A 17,490-nucleotide genomic window follows, 5' to 3' on the forward strand; every position below is an offset into this window, starting at 1 on the left:
GCAGGTGCATATGGTCAGCACTTATCGTCAGCATAATCATGCCCCGTTACAGAAAGTGTGGAAGGGGTCCAGGTGAACGTCATCTTCAATATTTTACATGCGAAGCAGCTTTTGCTCGGGGCTGTGTGCGGCGGTGGCGGTGGCGTCCGCGCTCCACTGCGCATGCGCCTACTCTCTCTCGCGCTCTCCTCTCTTAGGCAAATGTTCGGTCGCCTTCTCTCCTCTCCTCTCCCGCGCTGCAGCCGCGGCGCAGCCTCTCCTCCCAAGTGATGCAGCCGCGCCGCAGCCAAATACAGCCTGTAACCCACTCTATCCTCTCCCTCCCCCATTTCATGTGTATATAAGCGCGTGCGCTCGGTCGGCTTCCGTCATTCTCGGTTCACTGCCGTTCAGATGAGTTGTAACGTCAACGTCGGCGCCACTTGTTCACTCGGTGCTATCGGAAAACAACGCACAAACACAACGTAATGATGACACAAACACTAAATACAAACCAAACACTCTAACGGAAACGCCGTGTGAACGTAATGGAAACTTGGTGCGCGCCCCCAATGCTGCTTGGCATCCCCTCATGGTTCCCTTGAGTGGGAGATGGTGTAATTTTTGGTTATGTCTTCAGCTCACTTTATTTTTCTGCAGGAAATAAAGTACGCGGATGCAAGGCACGTGTTGTAATCTATGCGAAGCAGTCAACTGAACAGTTATACAACCAATGGTAACACGCGACGAAGCTTCGGTTCAGAACAAATTTCGCACTATGCGGAAAAGCCTCAGCCAAGCCCACGAACCGAAGAGATATGCGTGCGACGCTTGAGACACGAAATCGGGACAACGAGAGCACTGCGATTTCGTTTCAGTCGCCGGGAGGTCTGTATGACCTGGGCACGGTTTCACGCGTGACGCAACGTCGAAACCGTTGACGCAGCAGGGCGCAGCGACATGTGACGTGCCGCGTCGCGCCTCCTGCATCGCCGGGTCAAAAGGCTGCCCACCGCTCGAGTAAGCAAAAGCGGACGCAGCTCCTGAGACAGTTGTGTCACGGTTCTGCTCAGACGCGGCTCTGCTCCGCAGCGGACAGCGCCCCCACTGACGTCATCTCAAGAGTTTCCCGCGTCTGTCTGACTGTACTAAAGGCATGAGCAGTTGATGACGTGCCTCTTGTGCGGGCGTGCGTACCGTGACGTCGCTCATCTTCATTTACCCGAATGAACTTATACTCTCGTCCTTTTGATCTCTCTTACTATAATTACTTTGTACAAATGTCACTGTTATCTTAATGTTATGCGAATGTATGTCAATTTTATCTGAACTGTTATCTCAACTACCCTAAGGAGCGTTTCAAAAGAGCTTGTTATTCTACACTCATAAGCAGTCTGCATATGTACAATTTTTCTTTGTGTACATTACGAGTTATTAAGGCGAAGGAAGGAAGGAAGGAAGGAAAACATTTATTAACAGAAAGGGGTCTGCGATGCTTGGCCCGCAAGTACGATCTAGCATTGCTGGCTGCCCTCAGTCCAGGACGCCACAAGCAGTTGCCGCCCTGCGTGCCCTGTCGATCAAACTCATCAAGGTTATCGCTGGCCAGCAACTCCTCCCACCGCTCCACACTCGTTTTGGACAATGGGGGGCAGGCCGGGATGGCCCGGCAAGTCCATGTAGTGTGTATTAATGTGGCTTTCTCAGAGCACCATGGGCAGCGCGCAGGGTTATTCTGTTGGGTGCATTTTATTGAGAAAATGTAAGTTTGGATATTCGGATACGTTCCGGTCTGGAAAGCGTGATATGCCTCACTAAGCACGAAATTTGACCGTCGGCGTCTCGCGTCCCGCGGCGTCGGGCACGAGTGGTGCGAAAATCATCATCACGCGATGACGCCACAACATGACGTCATAATGACGTCACAGAACGCAAAATTTTGTGACGTCATCATGACGTCACAAATTCTGGCGTGACGTCATGTGGCGTAACGCCACATAATGCCGTTGTATCGCCCTCCCTTGGTTTGGCAGCGAACGAAACCGGAGAGAGCGCGACCTCAAGAGAAGAAAATAAAGACGGCGCTTCGCAGAGGCACCTTCCGGCCGCTCATTTCCCGTTATCTCAACTCCACCTTCCTTAAGTTAACAATCTTTAGTGTAGCAAAAGTGACATCGTCAACTTTCGATAAACCAGTTGTCATTGTTTTCAGTCGTTGTGGCTCATTCATTCATTGCCGCGAGTCAAGTGCTTAGACGAAAGGTTAAAAGATACAAAAAATTAGCGGAGCTTGCACTAAGTCGCGCAAGACTGCGTCACAGCAGAGCTGGTGGGCACCTAGGTGGCCCTGGCTTGGCTAGGCTTTTACCCTCTTACCTGTATATTTCCCAAACATTGCTATACTATACCATACTATACTATATACTATACTATACTATACTATACTATACTATACTATACTATACTATACTACACTATACTATACTATACTATACTATACTATACTGTACTATACTATACTATACTATACTATACTATACTATACTATACTATACTATACTATACTATACTACACTATACTATACTATACTATACTATACTATACTGTACTATACTATACTATACTGTACTATACTATACTATACTATACTATACTATACTATACTATACTATACTATACTATACTATACTATACATGGCTATGCTTACTCCCTTTTTTTCTTATCTATCTTTTAGTCTGTGTCTTTCTATCTCTTTCTCTCTATGTCTATTTGTTTTTCTGTCTTTCTTCCTTTTCTTTTTTTCTGTATCTCTATTTTTCCTTCTATGTCTTTCTTTCTCTCTCTGTCTCTGCAGCCGTTCTCTCACCTCTATCTTTTTAGCTCCTCGACCACAACAGCTCTGCTGTAAAAACTCCTATAGCGCGTAGGTATTACAGAATTTGGGCAAATCTCACTATTCACCACACTGGGCCACTAAAAGTTAATAAGGGGACACACGGGCGGCAAACACCGATTAGGGGCAGCACGTTTGAGCTTCTCTCGTTAACCATCTGTAAAGAATGCTTGGGCGGTGATTGTGTGCGTGCCGATTCATGATGATGATTTTTTTTTATCTACGACACACGACAAACCTCGACCACAACAGCTCTGCTGTAAAAAAAAACAAAAAATATGCAAGTCCTTAATGCTTGCTTCTCGCGGCATAGCTATAATATGGATGCAAAAAAAAAAAAAAAAGCTTTCTTTATACCAGGTAATAATATGAACCAAAACCACTAATCACCGAAACCGTTCGACGTAGTTCATTACCCGAAACTAACCGATCTGATAGGCTACAACTACGCAACGGCTTTCCCGCCAAGGATCGTAGACTTACGTCATCGACGAAACCGAACAAGTGCTTCCGAGATGAAAAAACGCGCTCGCGATTGCCGCGGCATCAAACTCGTCCGTCTCCCGACACGTTCGCTTTTCTTGCCAGTCTAGCGATGTTTTCCTTTCTTCTCTGCCCTCGCCGAACCGTCGCCGCCCACCGCCGCCCCCTCGATGTAGCGTAATTTGCACCCCATGGGAAAAAGAAGGCGCACCAAAGGAGTGGGTGGGCGGGAGGGAGAGAGGGAGGGGGCGCGGACAGAGTCGAACGCAAGGCGCCAAGACAAAGAAATTAAACCAATCGCTCCTCGTCAACCCTGAGTCACGCCTCGCAATAAAGACGAGCTCTGGGATAGAAGACAAACGCAGAGAAAGGGAACTAAGCGGGGCCACACAGTCATCGTCGCCGCACAGCACATGTGGAACACAAGGACGCGACCACAGCAACCAAGAAGAGGGTATATGGGGGAGGGTCACAGACTGGCGCATAGCGTGCACGTCCGTTCCGGCGCGCCGCAGAAAGTCAAGCCGAGACGGCGAGCGAGACGCGCAGGGCGGCGCGGGAAAGGCGAGGAAAAAGCGAATATAAGAAACGGGGGACAGGGCGTGGAATGTTTTCTCTCGCCCCGCGCCGCGCCACGACGCTGGAGGATAGACGTCCGCAAAAGACAAACGCAGCCGTCCACGGCGTTCGCCTGCACGACTGTGGCTATATACAGAGCATAGCCGCCGCGAGCTGTGTGACAGGTCGCTGGCATCGGTACCTGCCAAAAGCACTCCTTGCGGGCTTGGACGCCGCCAGTTCATTCATCGGGTGAAGCATACAGCCACTCCAAAACTATGCGCCGCGCAACTGTTCGATCCGCCATTATCTGTATAGCTGTTTAAACTTCCAGCCGCCAATGCAGTCAAATTGGGTGCTAGAAGCTCTGATTGCTGCAAGATAGAGGCATGCAATTTTCTTTTTTTTTTCTTCAAGCCAATCACTATTCCTATGTGTCCCCACATTCCGTCGCGTCAACGACAATTGCCAACGTCGTCATGTCGTCCGTCACCAGGTCACCTTATCGTCCACAGCTTCACCCTCTACATTGGGCGCAGGAAAACAAACAAATAAATATTGGTGGAGGTTACGCGCCACGTTGGTATGCACTCTAAGCCGATATCGGGCAAAACTGAACTAACTGCAGCCGTTACACAAATGAATGAACGGTTCGTCCAACAGGGAGTAAATGCGTGCCAGTGCGTGTCGTGTGAAAACAGCCGGCGTGACAGAAACGAACGGAGAGTGTAATCGCGCGCCGATCATCTGCTGCCGCACGAATAAAACTGCACTCGTTAGGTGACCATTTGCTAGTATCGAGCCCACAGCCTGGCAGAACACAAATTAACGAGGAGAGAGAGAGAGAGAAAAAGATAAAGGAAAGACAGGGAGGTTAACCAGGAATATACTCCAGTTGGCTACCCTGTAATGGGAAAGGGGATGCGAAAGAATGGAAGAGAGAGTCGGTAACGACACTACAGAGTCACTGTCTAAAAGCATCGTGTGAGACCAGTCATGACTTTTCGTTGAGTCCGGTTTGCCAAAGCAATCGCAGCAATGACCTCGTCAATCTACTAAATGCAACAGCTTTCACTTCATTAATTTCAACGTAAACGAAAAATTGAGGAATTCGTTCAACTTAACGACTACGGCGGTACGGCAATGGAGCACCCACGACGACTGAATGACAACAACGGTTTGCTGACACCAGGATCGCTATACGACAGAATGACGCCTGCCGAACCGCACGGCGGCATAACGACGACTGTACGACGACTCTGTGATGACACTAGAAAAATGAGGACGTAATTATAATCACTACGACAAAATGGCGACACTATGAACGTGATGACGGCATGACCATAATTCCATGCGGATATTGGAGTGGTGGCGATGACACGACGTAAATGGCATGAAAAGCTAAAAAATCGAGAAGCCTCGCGAATTCAGTTTCGAGTTCAAAATTACAATTTGCAAGCGGACGTTGCGGGGCTAGCTGGTGGGGTCTAGTTGGTGGGGTCTAGTTGGCGGCGCGGCGGAAAACGACAGGGGCCGAGAGAGAAGACACAAACACAGCGTTGTTTGTCACAGACAGCAGCGCAAAGCTTATTTGTGTCTTCGCTCTCGGTCCCCGTCGTATTGCGCTGCTCCGCGTAATGAACAAATTTCTAATCTTCAGGAAGTCATGTGGTTTAGAGGTGTTTAACGACAGTGCGCCATGAATCCGTACTGAGGAGAGCGGTGTCGATGGCAAGGAGCAATGCGAACCAACGGACTCGGTTAGGTAACACCACCAGAGGAAGCCAGGTGGCAAGGTTTTTCGAATCTAACAAGGAGCGTCATAACGGCACTATAGATGTATCCGCGTACACTGAAACTGTTGCCATGCACATGAACATATAGAGGCCGATTAACGATGTAACTACCGAAGCTTCGAGTTATTCCTCTTGCACACCGCAGAGCGCCAATGCCAAGAAGGTCAAGTAACATAAAGATATCATATCTGATATGTTTACGTCACTGTAAGAAACCATATATTGTTTCTTAGAGAGATTTCTGAGAGAAAAAGATACAAATGACATCGATTTGACTTCTTGAAACTTAGGGGAGGTTTTGCACGTCGCACAGACTACGAGATTTGTGGCACTTGTGCACGTATTTCAGGGGCCACATCAACAAATGGTGTATATAAGAGCTCTCTCAAGGACGACGTTGTGTACTATCCGCGTCAAATGAAACCCGAACACCGGCAAGCCTTCGCAGTGGTATGGTGCGCGCCGTCCAGTTATCACCATGTACAGGCGCGCAAATGTGCAGTGCGGTCAAACCGGATGCGCGCGCCTGTCAGTGGTGATGACAGGACGGCGAGCACTATGCCGTGCGAAGCCTTGCCGGTGTTCGGGTTTCATTTGACGCGGACAGTACCTCGCGAATACTTTGTTACTGAGAGGGCGGCAGTGTCTATGTGTGAGCCAGCGGCTGTCGCAGTGAGTGAGCCTAAAGTTGGAGGAATCGCTGAATTCGGTAGTTTATTTTATATACGCGAATATCGTTTCTTAGGTTAGCCCGACGTATTCTGGATGGGTGGGCAATCTGCCTTACAGCGTGACGTAAGCTAAGTGCATTTGTACGCCTAATAAGCGTAAACATATATCTGAAAGTGCTGAAAATGTTCCGATGTCCGTCAGGCCCGTAGCCGGGACTTTTTTCCGGGGGCGGGGGGTGCACATGCTGATTATCGTGACTATTTGAGAAAAACACCTATTTTCATTATTTCTTTTTGGTAAAAACACCTACTTCACCAAAATATCGGGGTGCCTTTAAGAATGTACCGCGTGCAAGCAAGCGCGTTGAGACTCTTAGCGAGTTTGCACAACGCTGGTGATTCGCTAAACAATTCGTGCAAGATAGCGCGTTAAGGTGCTTGGCGCGTTTTCACGGAAACGACGGAGTGCCTTCGAATCCCTGTTGTACTATTCGCATTGCCACCGATAACGAAAATAGTCAATTTCTGCCGCTATTTTTTTTTCTCGCCGTTTTCTGTCCTTTGCTTTTACGGCGAAACTATTCACATCTCATTCCCCATTAGCCGTGGACGCGAACAGAATCACTTGTTTATCATCAAAGTACCGAAGAATCACGATTTGGGAGTACTATCAACTAAAGTATATAGCGAAAGCGATAGAGAGACGGGCCGCAGAAACGCGTGTCTATATGAAGGAGATCCAAGCACACGCTGCTTGCAAGTCTCGTTAAAACATGCAAAGACTTCGGACCCACGGCCACGCACGGAGAACACCGCTTCCTCCACGTCCAGAATACTCGACGGCGTTGAGTGGCGCGGCTAACGAGCGCTGAATAGACTTTTGATCCGTCGCGCTCACTCATATACAACACACACAATCGCCGCTCGTCTCCTACTCGTATAATACCTGCCGCCCCGAGGTCGCACGCCGCGTCGCGCCGCCTAGCGCGCACAAGGTCGACGCTACGCGAGAGATTTCCGAATGTATACCCAATGTGTCGTGCTGCCGCGAACTGGACAAGCGCCGGCTTAGCATATACGGTGTATAGGAATGACGCCCACGTCTAGCGTCTTTATCCGCGTATGCTACAGCGGACCTCGAAAGCCTGCAACTAACGCACACTCGTACACACACGCAGTACGGTTCACATTTGCTGGACCGGCGCCCACAACAAGATCACGCGAAAAGTTTGTGTGGGAAAGAACGTCAGCGAGATGACGCCAAAGGACATTCGATGCGTGGTCGAGTAGTGCGGCGTCAATCACGGCGTATCCCTTTAAGCCCTCTTAAACGACTCTTTGTGGCAACGCGGTGCGCTATAGAGTGGATGTAGACGTAACGTTATATACGCTCTCAATCTCGAGGGCGGGACAGCACTTCGATACAATCGCCATCCTTCGCCGCCCAACGCGGCCGCCGTGCGTGCCATTGCTGCGGGCATATGCCAAGACCTGAGAGATCGCATGCGTCGTTGCAGGGTGTGCACTTACTCGGTGGGTGTGGGAGAAGACATCAATCACCGGCGAACGCTCGCCTTCCTTCCCACACGCTGTATTACACTGCAAACGCAAACTAGCCGAATTGGGCGTTTTAAGGGCTACAATCCTCCTTAATACTACCTTCATCTGGACAGTACTACCTTAGGGTGTAATAAGGTGGGTGTAATAAAGTTCTGCGTCCTCAATTTTACTTCGTTAAGAAATTATGTGGAAGAAAGGAGGTAAATTCACTATCTGACGCCATTCGTCGAATGGAGTTAGAGGAACAAAAAACTCCCATCTCATTTCCTCTGGCATGTTTTCTCTTTTTTTTTTTTCTGAAGCTTTCCATAACGCCTTCAGTGCTGGCGGGCATACATGCAGCTGTGCGGGGGAAAGAAGTAAAAGAAAGAGGCGGCATGCTTCAGCGCACTAAAAATCCCTTGCACAGATAGCCCAGAGAAAGAGATATACGAGACCCTCCGAACGGCTGGAGAGGAAGCGAGGATAGCGAGGTAGCCCTTTGGACTTGCCGGCTGCAGCCTACAACGGCCCGCCCCCGCCAGGTCAAAAGCAAGCCAGACGAGGCGCTACCGAATGGGACAAAGCTTCGCGCCGCATGCGCGCGCGAAGAAAAAAAAAAACAGAAAAAAAGAAAGAAACGTGAGGAGGGAGTCGTTCCCGCGGCGGCGCGATCGTCGTAGCTAGGCCAAGGCCGCCTAGGCCTTGTGAACGCCACTTCTCGAGTGATCAGCTGTGTCGGTCGTGTGTGCGCGTTTTGTGCCTGCAGCCTCACTGTGTTCTCGCCGCTGGATGTGATATGCGTGGTTTGACGACAGTGCGACATGCTGCGCTGCGAGTGCGATAATCGCGACGGCCCGTCGATTCAAGCGAGCGTGCCGCTGTGCATTACCAAGCAGATGATGGGCACCCTGCGTGCTCGGCAAATAGCTCGGCACAGTCAGGAACAAAAATGGTAAGTAATACTGATGTTCTCTCTCTTTGCGAGCCCTTATCGTCGCTTATGCACCTGTAGATGACCTTCTGCACATTGCGTCGCTTGAAAAGTGCTATGAAAAGCAAAAAAAAAAAAAAAAAAGAAAATCGGCATGTCAAGCTTGCGAAATGCCCGCCAGCGCACCATGAGCGTGGCATGTAACCCATGATGCTGTACATTACACGCATGTCATTCATTGTTTCCATGTTACCAGCTGTCATTTATGTACGTGATACAGTCACGTCACGCTATACCAGTCATGGTATGATACCGTATTTACTCGAATCTAGGCCGGCCCCGATTCTAAGCCGACCCCCGAAATTCGCAAGGCCAGAAAAGTAAAAAAACCTATTCATTGTGCTCGAATCTAAGCCGACCCCCCCCCCCCACTTTCGCACATCGTTTTTTCGAAAAAAACATCGGCTTAAATTCGAGTAAATACGGTATCAAGTTAGAGAACCGGACGCGAGTGCACCAGTCTCCATGCCGTAAATGACATACATGTCGTTATTTTCATGTTACTATATGTCATTTATGTTCGTCGCACAATCACGTCACGCTATATCAATTTAGGTGTATGTCAAGCTAGCGAACCGGCCGCGAGCGCACCATGAGCGTGGCGTGTGTACATGACATGCATGTCATTATTTTCATGTTGCCAGCTGTCATTTATGTTGGACGTACAGTCACACTGCACAATACCAATTTTGGTTTATATGAAGCAGGCAAAACGGCCACTAGCGCCCCCGAGACCATGTTGTAAAAATAACGCCATACATGACAAGAGTGTCATGATTTGCACGTTAGAAACTGTCGTTTATGTGCGTCATACACTCTTGTGACGCCATACCTATTTTGGTAAATATCAAGTTAACGAAACAGTCGCAAGAGAACTAAGAGAGTGACGTGTAAATCATGTTGTTAATGAAATGCATATCATGATTTTCAAGTTAAGACCCATCATTCATGTTCTTCATGCAGTCGTGTCATGCCGCACGAATTTTGGCATACATCCCATTAACGAAACACTCACACGAGCTATGAGTCGTAGGCGGCTAGATAGATAGGTAGATAGATTCGTTCAAAGTCGTAGAAGTGTTTAACAAATGCTTCGCATTTAAGTCGTTAAACTCAGATAGCAATGATGTGTGATGCATGTTTTGGAACTTCTGTGAATATCGCTCATGCTTCATACGACCAGTCAATCGACCCAGGAGTGCACCCTGATAAAGTTGTTTGCACGATATAATTTTCTTGCCTGCGATAAAGCATGAATGAGGCATGATGCTTTCAGGGAATATACATTAGAGCAAAAGGCCACGGTTATCACATTGTCACATGATGGAATGTGCATACAGGACAACTTTGTTTTCGATTTATTCTTTTCTCCAACTTCATTTGTTTGTTTTAATCCTTCGTCATCGTGTCAATTTGCGCACATTGACATGTGACAAGACCGTGCGCTCTCATTTTGCAGCATCTACCTTGGATGCAGTCAACTACCCTGGACATCTTTCTCCCGCCAGGCAACTGTGAGAACCCACCGAAGCACAGATTGTCAGGAAGTGAAAAGACTTTTCGGCAACAATTTTGCATTGCGCACTCTGCCCGTCTCCTGAAATAGCATATTAAGGTACATAAGCACTGTACCTTCATACATATGCATCAAGGAACAGTGAAATAGCGTATCAAGGTACATTAACATCATTAGCTTGGATTAATTTAGCTAGAACAAATAAATCATGTTAAAGCTATACAATGACGGCCATATCATGTGACAGACATCTGCTAAGTGCAGTGTGTATTGTGAAGCACATGCGTTTTATGGTATTGAATGAATGGATAAATGTTTATTCCAGCAAAATACAGGAAATGGGCCTCAAGTGAAAAGTGACAATGGTAGCTTGAGAAGTGCACAAGGCCCAGTAGAGCAAAAATAGAGAAAGAGCAGCAGAAACGTGTGCACGTTCAAAGGCAAAACATATACGCATACAAAAAGAAGCAGGAAAGACAAAGCAGAAGAAACGTGCACATTCAAAGGCAAACACCTACGCCATCTGCAAAGTGACAAAATCAAAAAGGGTGAACATTTACGCTAGTGAAAACAATGAAAATCAGAAAACAGTGAAAACAGAAAAGAATGAACGGCCATTCAACGGCATGGAAGGAATGCAACTTCATTGGTCACGTATCAACAGTGGAATTTGCCAAGGCTACATGTGCATATTCTTGGCCATTAGGAGATGTGCAAGGCTAATTTAATCGCATTGATATAAGTCAGCTGTTGAGTCTGTTGAACCAGATTGTTGAATCATCTTGTTTATTCCCTCTCGTTAATTTGCTGTTTTGCATTATGTTGCCATAGTTTTCAAGGTCAATACATAGTATCATGACTGTTGACACAATTTGACAAGGTGAAAGCGCCGTTATTGTGCCCAGGCCTTAGTTTATCCTCACTAGAAGTGCACTGTTTATTTTTGCCATGGTTCAGTGCCAAGTTGCCCAATCTTCACTCCTAAACAGAGTAGGTGCGGTTAATCAAGACCTTGCTAACATTCACAACCCTTTTAAAGTGTACTTATAATGATAACTTTACTGACATCAAAAACTACCCACATAATGGTAAACATGGCAAGAGTACACTTCTGGTGGTGTTTCGCATTTTTTTTACATCCGTTTGTTTTTTGCCCTGTGCACACGAAGTGAAACACTCACAAGGAAATACATAGCAGCATCTCAATTTTGTATTTATTTCGTGTTTTGACAAAATGTCTTCAATAAGGATAGTCAAGCGCGAATCTTCGGTAAGACAATTCATTCTTATGTATACAGAAATCTTAGTGGACTTCTTTTTTGTGTAATTTTCAGGAATACACTTCTGGCAAAGCAGCAAGTTGCTTTGTTTGTTGCTTGCAAGTTGCTTGCCCACCAGTCTGTGTTCAAGTCAAGTGTATTGTGGGCATGAGTGTCGGCAGGATTTTGTCTTGGGGGTGCAAGGCGGTGTAACGTGTCGGCCTGTTGAGCAGGAGAGCATTGGTGTAGCTTGGGTGGGGTCAAGTGCTGGTGTGTCTTGATGGCGGCAGGTGCCCTTCGTGCAAACCCCTGCCGACACCCATGATTGTGGGAACACCCTGATGTGCCTCACTTTACACTATGTCGAACAGCTCGTACATCTTACCACATTTCGGCCAACACTGGTATTGATGCAGTGTGTTATGCGTAATACTGCGTGCAACCTTTCTGATATCGTGTGCATTTGAAAATTTCGCATTGTTTAAAAAGACGCTGGGTGGGCCCAGTGTTATTCAGCAAACATAAGTCTTAACAGGGGCAGTTGGGCGAGTTGGTGTATATTCATAGTTAAAGAGGGTGCAAAAACTCACAGCACAGAGAAATGAAGGGGACAGGATGATGTGCTACTAGCAACTGAAGTTTAATCGAAACCACAGAAAGATGTAAACACACAGTACGGAAAAATTACAAGACTAAACAATCACACATCCACAGAGGAATGAAGGGGGCAGACAGGACAGTGCGCTACTAGTAACTGAAGTGTAATCAAAACAGAAAGATATAAACACACATGACTAAAAAAGCTGCACATGTTCAACTTCAGTTGTTAGTAGTGTGTCGTTCCGTCCCCTTTGTTGCTATGTGTTCTGATTTCGTTTTCACGTTTTCCTTACCTATGAAATGAACTCCTGACTGTTTCACAGTCTCTATATATGTGTGGTCAATTTTGATTCATTCTCATGGCATATCAAGTCCTAGGATCTAATGTGCAAAGCGACCAGTCACTATTTACAGGAATTTTTTTATTTAGTGCCTGTGATTGCCTAATTGCAAGTTGACGTTGCAGCCATGGTGCTTGGATTATTTTCAATGTGGTAATTATGCGTAAGCCATCAAGTGAGGAATTAAGGATGAACTTTTGAGTTACAGATGGCACTAGCTGGCATAAAAACATTGAAGCATGGCTGTACTTGTTATGCATATTAGAAGTATTGGTACATTGCAGTCATGTGATTATGCCGACAAGTTCCCAAGCACAATTCCAGAAATTTACGATGGCTTCCAGGTATCTGTGAGTAAATATGTACAGCAACATATGAAGGCAACCTTGTAATTTTGTGGGCATTGCTGAATGCTTTTATGCACCTTGGTAAGTGGACCTACAGTCAACACCACAGGTCTATTTTGGGCTTTTTTGTAGGAAACTCAACTCCAAAATCATGTGCGACATGTTTTGATGCCATAGGGCAAACTAGTGCAATAAAAAACTGTACAACTGCCTGTCTACACGGTTTCATATTTCCTAAAGTGATGCTAGCCTTATTGTACTAATTAGTTGCCTTCGTGTGTAGGCTGACACCAAGTTCCTTGAATAGCTTATTTTTTTTTATTCTACTTACATACTGGCACGGTGAAGTGCCCACGTTAGTGCGCATCATGATGAAATTTTACACCTTGCTTTCGTATTGCTTTACTGCTGTGAATTATGTATAGTGCTTAGGCTGTACTGTATATGTTGTTCCACGTGTTCAGTTTTAGGAGTAGGTTCTGTGCACGACGATGGAAATATATACCTATACCCTTACATTGACACGAGAAGTGCTGCTGTTTTGATTCCAATAAAATGTTGCAACCACTGGGTCTTGTATCAATTGAAGTATGACTACTTGTCGTGCATGCAAATGATGAAGAAATGAATTTGTGCTTGCAAAACAAATTGCTGAAACACTGCCTGCTCAATGTAACTGCTTGTGTTTTATTACCAAACACATTGAACAGATGATTCACAGATTATGACACATTGTAGAATATAGGCAACAGAAAGACAGAAAGTCATCACTGTGTTCTAACGTAGATTGGGTGATCTTTTATCAATAGTAGCATAATTGAAGGTTGCTGTTGTATAAATAAAGTTTAACGTAGTGTGCAGGTGGACGAGGGAGTGCACATATGATAGTTTTTCCAGTTTTCTGCAGGTTTGCTACAGTCCTCGCGTTTCTGTGTTACAATTGTGAAATTCTGAATTGCAAACAAGCCAACCTCTCTGCTGCTGTGGTGAAGTAATACAACAGAACCATATTTTCTCAAGAACAGCTGTTCCATTGAGGAAGAGGGTAATGCTTTTTTTTAATGGGTACTGCATCATCTGTCTGAGGGGAGGGCCAAGTACACATGGACGTTCACAAGAGAGAAGTGCAAGTACATTAACTTTTTTTGTTTTGTGGGAGACCTGTCACTGGTAAACTGGGGAGGTTGTCCTTGACCTTGGGGCACGCGTTAGGTATTCGCTTTAACGCGGTGGCGTGATGCTTACCAATAAAAGCTAATTAGTAAGAAATGTAGGTAGTATCCGAGTATGAAAGCAAATAAATACTGAATATGCGTTATAGAGAATCGCTGAATGCCGTGCTAAAGCGTGCATTGCGAATAAGCGCTAATTGCGGAAATAGATGAGCGTTCAACTGCTCAGGAGGCGCTGCTCGCGGCTGTACGCGCCCATTCAACGCACTTTATGTAGGCGCGTTACAATGTGCTTGTAACTCTGGAATTTTCTGCGTGTGTAATTTTCATATGCGAACGCAGGCGGTCCGCGCTAAAGGGTGCATTGCGAATAAGCGCTAATTGCGGAAACAGATTTTTATTCAGCTGCTCAGAGCGCGCTGCTGCCCCTGCGTGCAGCTCGCGGCAGTACGCGCGCATTAAATGCACTTAATGTAGGCGCGTTACAATGTTCTTCTAAGTCGGGCCTCTGCGTGTGTAACTTTCATATGAGAACGTAGGCGGTCTTCGAACCGCTCATAACACGCTGCCGCATCTGGACGCGCGCAGTTCGCGGCTGCAGAAATAACGAAAATTGCTCCACAGCATACGCTCATGGAATGCACATACGTTCGCTCATCTGAAGATACCTTTGTCACGCTGGTATTCACGAATTTAGCGCGAGCGAAGAGGGCACACGTTTATAGTTTTTCTAGCGGCACGACACGGTGAACCGGAGAATTCGGAGCCGAGGGTGTTTGCGTCGATCGGCTCGGCCTGCATGACGCCCCACAAATTATGTAATGACCTTCCGCAAGAGCAAACACACGCCGATGGTACAAGAACAGAAGTTCGAAGTTGTGCCGACGGGTTACCAGCCGTATACATACATTGGTACATATATAAGCCCACGAAAAAAGCAAGCTTGCAAGTGGTGGCGCTGTGGTGTAATGGTTATAGTGCTTGCTTTGAGTGCGTGTGGTCGCGAGTTCGATTCCTGTGTCGTGCGTATTTGTATGCAAATGTCATGGATGTGCATAAGTACTTTGGTGTCCATTTTCTATTATGTCCTAGTGATGAATAGTAGCGGAAATTGGCCGGTAAACGTAATCTACTGCCTGAAATATACTTTTTTTTTTTTTCATTTCGCGACCGCTCTAGGGCCTCGTATAAAAGGAGGCTATAAAAGCTCTCAAAAGAAGCAGAACTCTCAGTGCGCTCTGTTCAAGCCCCCAAAATGGCTTACATAAAAACACCAACTTTACCTCCAAAAGGAGGCTTTAAAAGCTCTCAAAAGAACCAGAAAAACTTCCAATGCGCTCCGTTCAATCCCTCAAAATGAGTTCAATAAAAACACAAATTTACCTCCTTAGTTCCGTGTAATCACGCCCTTAAAGGATGTAAATAAAACCTCCTTTTGAACCTCATTTTGAAGGGGGTTTTGCGTAGTACATTTTGGATGCACGTTATGCGTCGAGCCCGAAACTCCCTAAAAGGCTCAAACCCGTTTGCAGTGTAGCGCACTGCGTCTGACGGCTACAGAGAGTCACACATGCGCGCGTGCTGCTGTCAAATTGGTGGCCTTTGGTTGTGGCTAGGAACGTGCTGTACCGCATTTGAATTCGTGCTTGCATTGGAGTGTCACTTCGAGTTCACTTTTGTCCGCCAAAAACTTTCCCAAGATGCCACTTGGCTTATATAGACATAGGCTTCATTGATGTCCGTGGGAAGCGTGTATACTTTTTTTACAAGATTGCTACTGTCATAAACTATTTGCTAAATAGATTGCTGAGCGCGCAACCACTCAATGGAGAGGGTCCTCATGTTGAACTTTGCATCGCGCTGTCTTGTGAAAATTTCTATAGACTTTAATGAATTCGTGTCCATTCTCACTGGTGCCTACAGAATTCTCACAGGCGTGCCATTGTAGAGTGTGATTTCAACACTTAAGACTCACAGAAGCAGGGAATGCTATTCCAGAAGCTGTCATATTCTTTCACGATGAAGTGTCAATCAAAAAAGAAGTCCCGTGAGCCGATAAGAGCTGACAAAATGGCGTATTTAACAATACGGCTTAATCTGACAAGTGTCTGAATAGCCCGTAGTGTTGAGAAACATTTCATAGTTAGGAACTTGCGATAGTGATAAGATAATCATCTCTTCTCTCTCGACACTCAGTCGCTCATAATAAAAAAGGCCACGATCACATGATGATCACCATATTGTTATAACGCTGTGCTCAGGAAAAAAAAACGCAACTGAAAGCAACTGAAAATTTTTACATTCCTCGCTTCCCTGCGCTAAGTCTTCCCCTTCACTCCTCCTCCTCCTCATCATCATCATCGTCATCATCATCTTCATCATGAATCCGCATTGCGCGACAAAAATATTCCGTTCACTCCGCATAGCACATTATAGCCCACAAGAAATACTCCGCATAACGCAGCAGCCCAAAATGTCAGGGTCAGAACCGTACGCATTGTTGCCATTCGAGACTCACTTTTAACTCTACAGCGCGGCCGCTGAAAATTCCCGTTTAAAGAAAACAAAACCAAAACAAGAAAGACATTAGAGAATGCGGAGGCATATGCGACGACGCCTACTCGAACAGAGAGGCAACGAACGCGCACCATGAGTAATCAATTTGTCGCGGTCCCCGAGAACACAGCCTTCTCGCCAAAATGCGGGAGACATTCGTAACTGGCCCCATCCATATCAATCATGGCGGCGCCCGCTGAAGAAGAAGAGAAACTCGGAACGTGGGAATGAAAGCAACTATGTCCACAGCGCCGTCACGTATAGGTGCCGAGTATACGGACGATGTTCTCGAAGCGGTGCACGGATGCGCATGAGAATTCGGCGCTGCTGCTGGAACGGCATGCGCGTGGGCCTTCAGCCAACCGCGCAGCACAAGGAGGAGACAAGGCTGTGCGTCGGAGAAAAGAAACTTTGAACCGCTTGAAGTGGCGTGAAATGGGGTGCTTTCTGTTGTAAAAGCGTAGCCTGGGGTTGCGTTTTTGTCTCCCACGGATGGCTGTGAGGTACTTGGACGTGCGACGGCTTTTGCTTCCGAACCGGAGCTCGGGCGCTCCAATGGCTGGCTCCGTCGTGTTGGCGCTCCGTTGTCTCTGTTCGCTGCAGGCTGCCTGACATTCAAGTGCCGGAAAAAAAAATTTAAGCGTTCTCGCGAACATTTGGAGATTGTAACTTATATAGAGCGAATGTACATTTGGTGGTGCGTGGTATGCTCTTTAGTGAAGACAATGACCCCATATACGCACATATACCATGTGCCCTGCCACACACACAGACATATATATAA

Source organism: Rhipicephalus sanguineus, chromosome 2, assembly GCF_013339695.2.
Source record: "Rhipicephalus sanguineus isolate Rsan-2018 chromosome 2, BIME_Rsan_1.4, whole genome shotgun sequence".
NCBI lineage: Eukaryota > Metazoa > Arthropoda > Arachnida > Ixodida > Ixodidae > Rhipicephalus > Rhipicephalus sanguineus.